General features: G+C 44.8%; 1 pseudogene; it reads left to right on the forward strand.

The window, feature by feature from the left end:
* Nucleotides 1-2216: 2216 nt before the first annotated feature.
* On the forward strand, nt 2217-3422 carry LOC102849964 (annotated as a pseudogene).
* Nucleotides 3423-12090: the final 8668 nt, after the last annotated feature.

The following is a 12090-nucleotide window of genomic DNA, read 5'->3' on the forward strand; positions in this document are numbered from 1 at the left end:
TGAATCTCTTACCATAACTGTGTACTTGTCTAGTTTTCCTTTCGGATGGGTCAGTATTTTTGCCTCGTGCACTTCACAGTGCTCTTGCTAGGTGCATTGCTTTGAAATAAAAACAGCTTTCCTTCATTAGAATTTGCATGATAATATTTCTCCATTTTAAAAAACTTTTAGCTCACCCATTTATTAATTTAAAATGTATTTCCTGGAGACATTAGATGAGTTTTTTGGGGTTAAAAGCCACAATTTACCATGAATACATATCATTTATGGGTATTTACGCACCAAATAGGACAGCAACTATTTTTATTAAGGAACAAATATACAACATGATATAAATATAAGAAATCCATGAAGTATTTTGAGTAAAAACAGATCATGTAGAAAAAAATAAGCGAAGACATAGCATAATAACTAAATACATAACAAATAGGTAGATTTCATATATATATATATATATATATATATCCCCTTATAATAGCAAATAATAATTCTCCATCAACCACGCACATGCACAAAATTGATCAATATTGTTAGGGACAGAAATTAATGGGGTAGAGAATAGTATAAGAGTAGATTTAATGAATAAATAAAAATTAAGCTTTGTCCTTGAAAATTATCAACATAGGGAAACTGCTAAGAAACTCAAGAAAAAAGGAGCTAGTAAATATTTACAAAAGAATAAAAGGCAAGAAGAAGAAATGGAAAGGAAGTGCATGAGGCTACTTTGCAGACCGATGTATAAACTATATAGTATGAAAGCTTTGAGGACTTAGTCCCTAAAAACAAAAGCAAATAGGCAAACACATTTAAAAACCACAAAATGCCAGGCCCAGATGGTTTCACAGGGGAATGCTAGCAAACCTTCAAATACCAGATTGTCCCAAAGCTCGTTAAATTATTCTTGAATGCTGAAAATGATAGAAAACTTCATTCCTTTTTTTTAATTGAGATTTTAATGAAAGTTTATAGAAAACTTGGATGTTCATTCATTCATTGTTGCACAGTTTCCTCCTTGCCCACCCCTCCCTGGTTCACTTTTCTCTTTGGAAAAATAATTTCTTTTCTTGTTATACAGTCCCCCCCTCCCCAGTTCACTTTACTATGCAGCTCTTATTCTGGACTCTTGTTACACCAATAATACCTAATCATATGTTCCTTTTATACAAGTTCTCTGCCTCGTCTGTTTCCATGCTGTGTACATTATTTATCCCCTCTTTTCTTAGTTTCCCCCCAGCCCCCATGTCAGTCCTGTTTTATAACAGTGGCAAACGGACAAATACTGCATAATTCCTCACTCCTTTTATGGAGTTGTTGTTAAGTGCCATCGAGTTGCAGAGGACTCATAGCGACCCTATGAATGAAAGACCTGAACACTTGTATAGCTTTTGTCCTTTCTCCTGGTTCATAGGGTTTCCAGAGCAAACTATTATGGAAGTGGATGCCACCCCTGCTTCCAAGCTTGTTTTAATCGGGGAGCTCCACCAAACACTGTCCACCGTGGGTAATCATTCTTGCATTTGACACATCAGTGTCACAGTGTTCAGCGTCACAGCAACCACACCTCTGTATGGCAAGTGGACAGACCAGGGATAGAGACACTATTAAAAAGTTTAACGAGACAACATATATGTCATTAATATCAATACCCAAACTATGAGAGGAAAAAATGGAAAAACTGAATCCAATACCAAATTAAGAAAATAATCTACAAGCATGCGAGCCTTATTTGGGTACATAAAGCTGGCTCAATGACAGGCTGTACATTAATATCATGTATTGTAGTAATAGACTGGCAGGAGGGGGAGATCCCATGACGTTTTCTACATAAAACGGAAAAAATCTTCTAACCAATTTCAATATCCAGTCATGATACAAGTGCTGAAAAATAAAACAGTAACTTAGGGAGACTCTCATACGTGATTGTCTGGGTACATATGCATATTGCTGGGTGCTAGTGAGCCAGTAAGTTGTACGGCAGGAGATTGCAGAGCAGCTGGTCAATTTGCGACATAGCTTCTTGCCTCTAGGCCCCCAGAGCTCCCTTGTGCCTGTGGGTAAATAAATAAATACGCATTCCTAGTCTTGATCCAAAAGGTGAATGAACCAACCGATAGGCAATAGCATGATAAATGGAGAAAAGACTGCAGTTGTCAATGATTTCATCTTACATGGATCCACAATCAGACTCACAGTAACAGCTATCAAGAAATGAAAAGATGGGGCCAAGGAAGAAGAGCGCTCAGACGGCGCCTCTTGGCTTGTGCACAGCCAGGACGCGGGCCTCAGGTGCTCTGTTTCCAAACCTGGTGCCTGCCGGGCCCAGGGGCTCCTCTACAAGGACCTGGCGGAGTTCCGAAAAGGGAAAATGTCATTGAAAGGAACCACTGCCCTCACCCCAGACAAAGGGAAAGGGCTGGGTGTACATTGAGCAGATGGACGACTCCCTCCTTCATTTCTCCTTGAAGGACTGGCCATCGGGAAGCACAGAGGACGACTTGATCATCTTCCCCATGATTGTGAATTTAAGAGGGTGCCCCAGTGGGAGGGTCTCCATGCTCAAGTTCAAGGCAGGATCCAAGCGCCTCTTCTGGATGCAGGAGCCCAGGATGGACCAGGATGAGGAGCACTGCTGGAAGGTTAACAGTACCTGACACCCGCCCCCCCCCATGCCTGGGGCGCTCAGAGGTGAGGGGTTGGCCTGCAGAGCCTGCTGGGGAACGGGAGCCACAGCCAGCTTACTGGACCTGCCGGCCTGAGTGGCCTCGGGGCCCTGACTGAGCCAGGCCTGGCCAGCTTTCTGGGGAGCGGAGGGCCATCGGCCAGCAGCTCTTCATCCAGGTTGGCTGGATGGTCTCAGAGCCAGTGGGCCACTGCCACCCCCTCCTCCAATGCCCCTTCTGCGCCAGCTGCTGCCTCAGCGACCGGCCCAAGCCATGCGTGCAGGGCAGGGATTGGGACCAGTAGGCCCAGCGCAGCCCATCCAGCTGAGTGAGCTACACACCACTTTAGCCACTGTGGATGGCACGGCCGGGGCAGCGGTGGGTGGCCAGCAAGTCGACCTGGCACCGTGCTTACACCAGAGATCATGGTGCCCATCCTTGGTAGTGCTGACATTCAGGGGCGCCTGCTGCCTTCTCTGCCTTCAGGGGAGTCGCTGCCACAGACTGTGGAGGAGATCCAGAACACACTGACCTCTCCCCAGTTCCAGCAGGCCCCGGGCATGTTCAGTGCAGCCTTGGGCTCGGGGCAGCTAGACCCCCCGCATGTGCCTGTTCGGCCTGACTGCAGGAGCGGTGGAGGCTGCCAACAGGGGCGATGTGGAAGCTTTTGCCAAAGCCATACACAGCAGCACCAAGCCGGATCCCAAAGAGGGCGAGGCCAAGGACAAGAAGGACAAAGAGGAGGACATGAGCCTGGAGTAAGTTCTTTGTGGTCCTTGGCTGGTTCTGGAGCCTCATGGCATCGTTGATGCTGTGCACACCCTCACCCCTGTCCAAACTTCCTCATAAATAAAGCTCTTTTTGCTTTACCTGGGAATAAAGCCGCAAGAAATCAAAAGATGTGCTGAATTGTGGAAGGAGCTCTGTAAAATGCTAAAGAGCAAGGATATCACTTTAAAGACTAAGATGCATCTGTTTCGGGTCTTTTCCATTACTTGCTATGCATCTGTGATCTGGACAATGAATAAAGCTAGAGGAAGAATTGATGCCTTTGACCTGAGATGTTGGAGGCAAGAATTCTGAAGCTTCTTCTGACATATTTTGGGTATGTTGCAAGAAGGGTCCAATCCTTGGAGAAGGATATCATGCTTGCGAGGGTGAGGTACAGCGCAGGAGAAGAAGACCCTCTATGACTTAGATTGATCCAGTCACTGGGATAATGGGGGCAGGTGTGTCAGAGACAGGTTGGCAAGGGACAGAGAAGGGTTTAGGGCTCTTGTTGAGTTGCAAGCCACTTGACAGCACATAACAACAACAACAAATGGATACAACTCTAAAACAGTGTCTCTGGTTTTGTGTCATGCAATGTTCCCTTGTTCTGTTCACACAGCTGCCTCTTGCTACATATAGTTTCTGCAGGGACGCAATCAAGTTGACATACTAACCCTTGGTAACTCTGGAGATTCTCATGTTTGGAAATAGGATTGATCTTTGATGATACTATAAGTTACATGAGAATATACAAGAGTAGGGCGGGTCTAAGAAAAGTGTGGGACAGAGAGAATGAGATGAAGGAAGGATAACGTGAGTATCTATTTAGGAAAATGCAAGCCAGGATTGGCCAGGAACTACAAGAATCTGAGAAAGAAGAAGGAGCACTTTCTTACTCACAGCCTGTAGGAGTCAACACAGGAAACCCCAACAAACCAAGCCCGTTGTCATCAACTTGCTTTGGACCCTGCATGGTGGCCCTGTGTCAGGTTGCCAAGGCTATAAGGCTTTACAGGAAGGGACTAGATATCTTTCTCCTGAAGCCTGCTTGGTGAGTTAGAACTGCCCTCCTTTGGGTTTGCGGCCTGCTGCGTTGTACACGATGCCACCAGGACATCTTCCTGTGAGTATATCAGTACTGACAATTCTATGAATATGCTACGTATACCTGTAGTTCAAAACTGAGAAATACTAGCTACCTAGTTTTTGTTTTGTTGCCAGGCACATTCACTAGCACCTGGACACTTTTGAAAAGCATGGTTTTATACATTAGCCCTGTGATTACAGAGAAGCCCTGTTTAACATCACCACTCCCACCACCACCCCCTGCCCCAGTAGTCTGGGCACTGTTTGCTTCATTGATTGTGTGCTGGTTCAGGATCCATTTATGACCCAAAAGGAACACTCTGCCCTTTGCTGATGGATGCTTTATGAAGGTGTGTTCTTTATTTTATGAGTTTCTTACAAGTCTCATAGACAGTATGAACTTCTTGTCTCTGTAAACTTCCCCGATGCCTGTCCAAACTTAGACTAGATGAACAAAGAACAAAAATCTTGGAGAAAGATTCTGTCCTCTTTGTTTTGGCAAACTTTTAGAAAGGACACTTTGTTGAGTGCCATGCAGGTGTTCTAAAAGCAACATGGAGCTTTTTAGTAGGAGGGCATGACTCTGAAAATCAAACACTGTCTGGATATGTCCTTTTGATAGAAGGCAAGTACTCCAACCTAAATTTTGGCATGTAGAACTGGTCGGAAGAATGAAGAGCTCTATTCCCTTTCTTCCCTGACTCTGACATATGAGATTAAAGATGTTCACGTACGCCACACTGCCTCAGAAACCCTGGACGTGGGTGAGCAGAATAAGTAAAACTTTTGCCTGCCTCAGAGAGAGAATATGGTTGCCATTTGGTCTAGGCTAAACATTTGCCCAAACATAATCCAGAAAATCAGAATGGAGAGGGAAGAATCTTATCCTGATAGAAACTGGAGGGATTCACGCAAACAGAAGGCTGCATGTAGGCCCCACATTGGCAGGACCGTCACAGCCCACATATGCTTGTAAATGATACTGTGTTGGAGAGGACACACATTATTAGCGAGGTTAATGGAAAATGAAAGCACAGCCAGAGAATTCTCCCCCCACCCCCGCCAGAGCCAGCTGCATTATTTTGTGTTTTGTTACTCAGTTGAGGGCCACTTTGGTGCCTTCTACCCGAAGATCAGGGTCACTCACTCCCGAAAAGACCCACTTTCTCTCCTTCCAAGTCGGGGTGAGAGGTTGTCGTCGTAACAGTTGGTATCTTTTCCAGCTTAGTGAACACTCATTGATTGTCATTGATTAGGATTCATTCTCAAAATATTATATCTTCTAACTCTATTCTCATAGACTCGTGGGTGGAAACAGGTAGTTTTTTCCTCATACTACAGTTTCTTGGCTTAATAAGTCAAACAGCAACAAGTATTTTCTGACATTTCCACAGAAAATGGTATGAAATCCAATAACACCTTTGCAGAGACCCAAGACTGAAAGCCTGCGTGATTTGGGTATTGAGCTGGGACTGGGAGACCTGGTTAGGGTTCTGACTAATACAGCCAGCTGTGTGACCTTGCTGAGGCATTTGGGCCTCTGGTGGGCTGGATACAGTTAGCTCAGGACCAGACAATGTTTCATGCAGTTAAATAAAAGGTTACTATGAGTCAGCCGCTGCCTTGGTGTCACTTAACAACTGGCCTAGGGAGGATCAATAAGGTTCCTGACAGTGCTTTTATAAGGATATCTGTTATAGTGTGTGGCACACAACACAGAATTCTTGTGGGGGGAGAAAGAGCCATCTTGGGCATCATTCTAATAAAATGAAATCATAAAAATACACTGATCTAACAGGTTGTCGTTGTTGGCTGACATTGGGAAGAATGGGAAACCCAGAACACTTAATTGTGCTCGTGTGAAACCTTTGCCTAGAACAAGAGGCTACTGTGCCAACAGAGCAAGGGAGCACTACATGGTTTAAAATGAGAACAGGTGTGTGTCAGTGTTGTGTCCTTTCTCCATACCTATTTACTCTGTCTGCTGAACCAATTATTCCTGAAGCTGGACTCTGTGAAGATGGATGTAGTCAGGACCGGCTAACCTTCAGTATGCAGGCGACACAACCCTGTTGGCTGAAAGTGAGTAGCACTTGGAGCACTTGCAGCAGAAAGTCAAACAATGTAGCCTTCAGTAGGGGTTGCATTTCAGTGTCATGAAAACAAAATGCCTTGCCGCTGGACCTATAAGCAGCATCATTATATATGGAGAAAAGATTGAACCTGTCAACAACTTCATCTTACTTAGATCCCCAGTCAGTACACCTGGTACCATGGTAAGGAGACCAGGAAACATATTATACTGGGCAAGTCTGGAATCAGGGACCCCCTCAAAATTGTTGAGGAGCACTGATATTACTTTGTGGACTAAGGTGCATCTGATTCAGACCATGGTCTTTTCAACCCCTTGCTATGCTGCTGAGAGCTAGACAATTGACAAAGGATGACAGAAGAAGAATTTATGCCTTTCAATTGTGGAGTTGGGGAAGAGTACTATGTATCTCATAAACTGCGAGCAGAACAGGCATGTCTTGGAGAAGGCACAGCCAGAGTGCTCCTTGGAGGTAAGGATGGCAAAGCTTCATCTCATATACTCTGGGTGTGTTGCTAGGAGAGGCTGTTCCTTGGAGAGGGACATGATGCTTGGAAAGGTGGAGGGTCAGCCAAGAAGAGCAAGACCCTCAACCAGGTGGATTGACACAGTGGCTGCAGCAGTGGGTTCCAGCATGTCAGAGGTGGTGAGGATGGCACTGGACAGCACAAGTTCTGGATATGCTGTTCATAGAATCCCTATGAATTGTACCCAATTCAGTGGCACTTAACAGCTTCATCCACCTTCCTCTCTGCTGTGGTCCAAGCTGGCTCCAAGTCCCTTCTCCATCATCCCAAGTCAGTTAACATTGTCGGGGAAATGAAGAAGAATCTGCCCCCGCAGAATGACAGGATGACACAGCCACTTTTGAGTTGAAGGGACAGTTCCCGGGTAGGCCGTTGGGCAGAAAATGCCTGCTTCCAAAGCCTATGCTCTGTCCGTCCGCCCCCTCATGGATAACCACGCGCTGATCATACCTCTGTGACCACCCTTGAGCCTTAACATCAAAGCTTTCTAGAATAACTCATCTGAGAGCCTTAGCAATGCATCCGACTTTCTGGAAATATAAAGACAGAAGCAGCAAACTATTTACTTCATACAGTCGTTTCCTTTCCATTAAGAGCTCCACGGCTGCTTTGATTATTAGCAACATATTGGATAAACAAAGATTTCACGTGAAACTTTAAACAAAGCTAACACTTTTAAACCTTTCCATGTTTTAATATGAAAATCAATGAACTGCGCTCCTTCCAGAAACTGATGAAGCTTAAAACATTTGTACTTCTTAATAAATGCTACTTTAAAAGCATCAACAATCTGCAACTTACTAACACTAACAGGTCACTGGAACCCATGGCAAATGAACACTTTGATTAAGGGCTTGAAGGATGGAGCGAACACAACCACATAGAAAATTAAAGCGAAGAAAAGTCCTGCAGAGACAGTGCACTTAACACTGCTAGTCTCACCAGGCGAGAAACGCCTACATCACCAGCTCCCAGGATACTGAGAACGCGTGTTCAAGGGGGCCCGTCACCCTCTGGAATGTAGCCTCAGAGTCCTTCCAGCAAGTGCCCTGGGAAAACTCTTGGCCATCACTCTGCTAAATGGGTTTCTAAGAGCAGCCGGCCCATGACTGGAGATCTGGGCTCCAGGAAGTAGCTTTCTCAGTCACTGACTCAGAAATGATGATTGATCTGGGCAATGGAGGCAACCAATCCCTTTGCCTTTCTCACGATTATCAATAGCCATTGTGCCTTTGGCCACGCACAGAGGGTTGTATAAAAGGACCTTCAAATGAAAGATCTATGGAATGTCAGAGTTGAAGCATTTCCAGCCCCCTTAATTATAGACAAGGCAGTGGAGCCCTCATAAAGGTCAGAGAGAGGGCCAAGATTTGCACAGTCTTACTCCCCAGGTGAGAGTTTCTCACCCGTGCATGACAGTTCACCAGCGTACACTCCCTGGCAGGCCGCTGAGATATAGCCTTAGAGATTTCTTAGATATTTCTGATCTCCAAGAAGACCACGCATCTGAGTCTCCTTCAAAGATGAAGCAAGAATTGCTCCACCATATGCTTGCTTCCTGTCGCCCATCAGACTGACTCTCTTTAATAAGAGGACATGGCTCTGCCAACTGCCTTCCCCCGAGAAAGCCACAGTTGACATCAGGGAAATTGCACCATGAGATTTTTTTTAAATCTAACAGTTAACTGATGCCACTGCAGCTCCAAATTCTAGTATACTCGAGTAATCCTGGGTCTGTAATCGGTAAGACAGAAGACACTGGACTTGATGCTTGGATGGCTGTGCCCAAGCCTCAACTCGCCTACCTGGCAAAGTCACTTAATCTCACTTTCCTCAACTAGAGATAATACCCCCAACCTTGTGTGTCTCCCAGGGCAGCACTGGGATGAAGCACTTTGTGAAGCAGAATAGAGGCAGGATGGGAGAAATAATAATAGTACCTCTCAGAAATTCACAGCGAGTGATATATTTAAAAAGTATGCAAAGTTCTTAGCATACAGTGTGGGATGTATTAAGGGCTCAGCCAATGGTATGTTTTTATTATTATGCTACATATGGAGATGCTGGGATATATAGACAAACTGGCCACTAACTGAAAGGTGGTTTAGATTCACCCTGAGGTGCCTCGAAATAAAGACTTGGTGACTTTCTGAAAAGCCAGCTGTTACTCATAAACATATGGGTCACTATGAATAAAAATCGACTCAACAGTTACTATACAGCTGCAATAACCAAAACAGCGTGGTACTGGTACAATGAGAGGCATGTAGACCAATGGAATATACTTGAGAATCCAGAAATGGACCCAGCTATCTATGGCCAACTGATACTCGACAAGGAAGTAAAACCTATCACATGGGGAAACAACAACCTCTGCAACAAATAGTGCTGGCAAAACTGGACTTTGACCTGCAGAAAGCTGAAACAGGATCCACATCTCACACCATACACAAAAATCAACTCAAGGTGGAACCGTAGACCTGGGAGGAAAGCCCAAAACCATAAAGGTCATCAGAGACAAACTGGGATCAAGCTTAGATTGCCTAATCTATGGTACAAAGAGACTGCCAAATACAGCCAGAAAAACACAACCAGAAGAGGATAAAATTGATGAATGGAACCTTCTAAAGATTAAATCCCTGTGTGCATCGAAAACTTCTTCCAACAGAGTGAAAAGAAAACCTACTGACTGGGGAAAAACCATTTGGCAATATCTCAGACAAAGGTCTTGTAATAACAAAAGTTTACAGACTACTACAAGGCCTCCACAAGAAAAAAACAGATAACCAAATTACAAAATGGGTAAAAGATATGGAAAGACTTTTTCACAAAGGAAGATATTTGAATGGCCAACATGAAGAAATGCTCAAAATCACTAGCAAGAAGAGAGAGGCAAATCACAACCACAATGAGATGCCATCTCACCCCAGTAGCAGCGGCAATGTTTAACAGGACAGCAAGTAATAAATATTGGAGCGGATATGGAGAGATAGGAACTCTTATACATTGTTGATGGGATTCTAAAATGGTGCAACCACTATGGAAGACAGTTTGGCATTTCCTAAGAAAACCGAACATAGAAATTCCATATGACCTAGATATTTCACTGCTTGGAATCTACCCCAAGGAAATTAGAGCTGAGATACCAACAGAGAATTCTACAGCAATGTTCACAGCAGCATCATTCACTCACCATTGCAAGAACATGGAAACCGCCCAAATGTCCAACCACAATTGAATGGACCGAGAAATTGGAGTACATTCTCATGACGGAGTACTTTGCAGCACCCAGGAGCAACGGTTTAGAAAAAAATACTATCAAACTTAGGAGAGACTGGGGAGCATTATGCTGAGTGAACTAACTCAGCCTCATAAGGACAAAGACTGTCAACGACCATGGTTGTAGAAATAGTTAGTGTGTGAGGATTCAAGGTGGGGGGAGAGCAGAAGGGTGAGGATGGGTAGGAGCGAAATCATAGGATTATATAATTTGGTGGGTTGAGGTGAGGGGGTAAAGGAAATGGGTAAGATACAGCAGGAATCTGGAAAGGCAGGGTAATGGTGGGCATCGTTCAATGGTGGTTAGTTTTATAAAACATAATGAATGGGAAAGATTGTATGAAGCACAATGCGAATGAAGAATAGTGTGAAACGGCACGTATATGAACTTAGAAGCAAAAATTATTTTTTAAAAAATCAACTCGATGGAAACTCTGTGTGTGTATTTAAAGTAGCATAGAAAATAAAAATAGTATCGCTTTTCAAGTATCATAAAACATATTAAGCAGATGGTTGGCATAAGATTGGATAGTGGTTGACGTTTAGGACTCATCTGGAAACCAGAGGCAGAGGCTTGGGAAGATCTGTGAAATGGAATCTTTGTCTACAGTAACCACCAAGCCCCCAAGAGTACAAACTTTCAACCACTGGGGTCTGAAGTACAAAGTGGGAGATCCTGGAGGTGTTGGGGTTAGGAAATGCTATTTGTCTATTCCCATGGTTCATCCTATGTTCAGAAAACTGTCCTGGGTTCACAGACAGATCAAGGGTATCCCAGCGGCTGCTGCTGCTTTCAGAGGCTGACTGGAGAGGCCCCGGAGTGGGCTTCGATTTGTCGGTGTGCTTCGATGACATTAGACCCAAGCCCTGTCCTCAGTAGGCCTTGGGGAGACCTGCTGTAGAACAGGTAAATGCACATGTTCTGAGATTGGGGATGTTGGAAATGCTCCTTCAACAAAGATTGTTTCATATACCCGACCTGGGTGAAAATTGCTACAAGTTCAGAGCCACCTTGACCCATTCCAAAGCCATGGCCAGGCTGCGTGGCTAAAGAAGGGAGCACAGTGAAGTGAATTGTCTCCCCATGGAGCCTGTGGTGTCGTCCTCACCAGCAGGCCAGCCTCCTGAGCTGAGTGGTAGCCACAATCCCAGTTTCCTCCTAGAAAGGCAGTCGGCCTGGCTACGTGCCAGTCTGAGCCAATGCCTAATGCTGGCAGGGGCCGCACACCGCTGGGCACACCATCGCTGATGTGCACAGTGAGCTTTTTACAGTGAATCTTAAATGTAGACACTCTACCAGAACCTACAAACAAACAGCACCGTCAGTGTGACTGCAAGGATAGAAGCTTTCAAACTCCTCAGAGTAAAGATTCATCCCAACTCAGTGCCCTTGAGTCCGAAAAGAATCCTAGCTTACCCTCCACTGGGATTCTGAATCACATCCTGCAGAGCCACTGGTGGAATTCATCTAGGGGAGAAACACCAGCTATCAGCAGCCCAGCTCCCGGTGGACCTGGCCACCATCACAAGACCTTCTGAAAAATTCCTGTCTCTGGCTGCAGCAAATTGTTAAGTACTTACTTGACTGCTAGCTGCAAGGTTAACAGTTCAAAGCCAGAAGAAGAGCCTCAGAACAAATGCCTGTCGTTTTCCCAATCATTACAACCCTGTGGAG

Source organism: Elephantulus edwardii, unplaced genomic scaffold, assembly GCF_000299155.1.
Source record: "Elephantulus edwardii isolate Elephantulus edwardi_28Jun2011 unplaced genomic scaffold, EleEdw1.0 scaffold00016, whole genome shotgun sequence".
NCBI classification, from domain to species: Eukaryota; Metazoa; Chordata; class Mammalia; order Macroscelidea; family Macroscelididae; genus Elephantulus; species Elephantulus edwardii.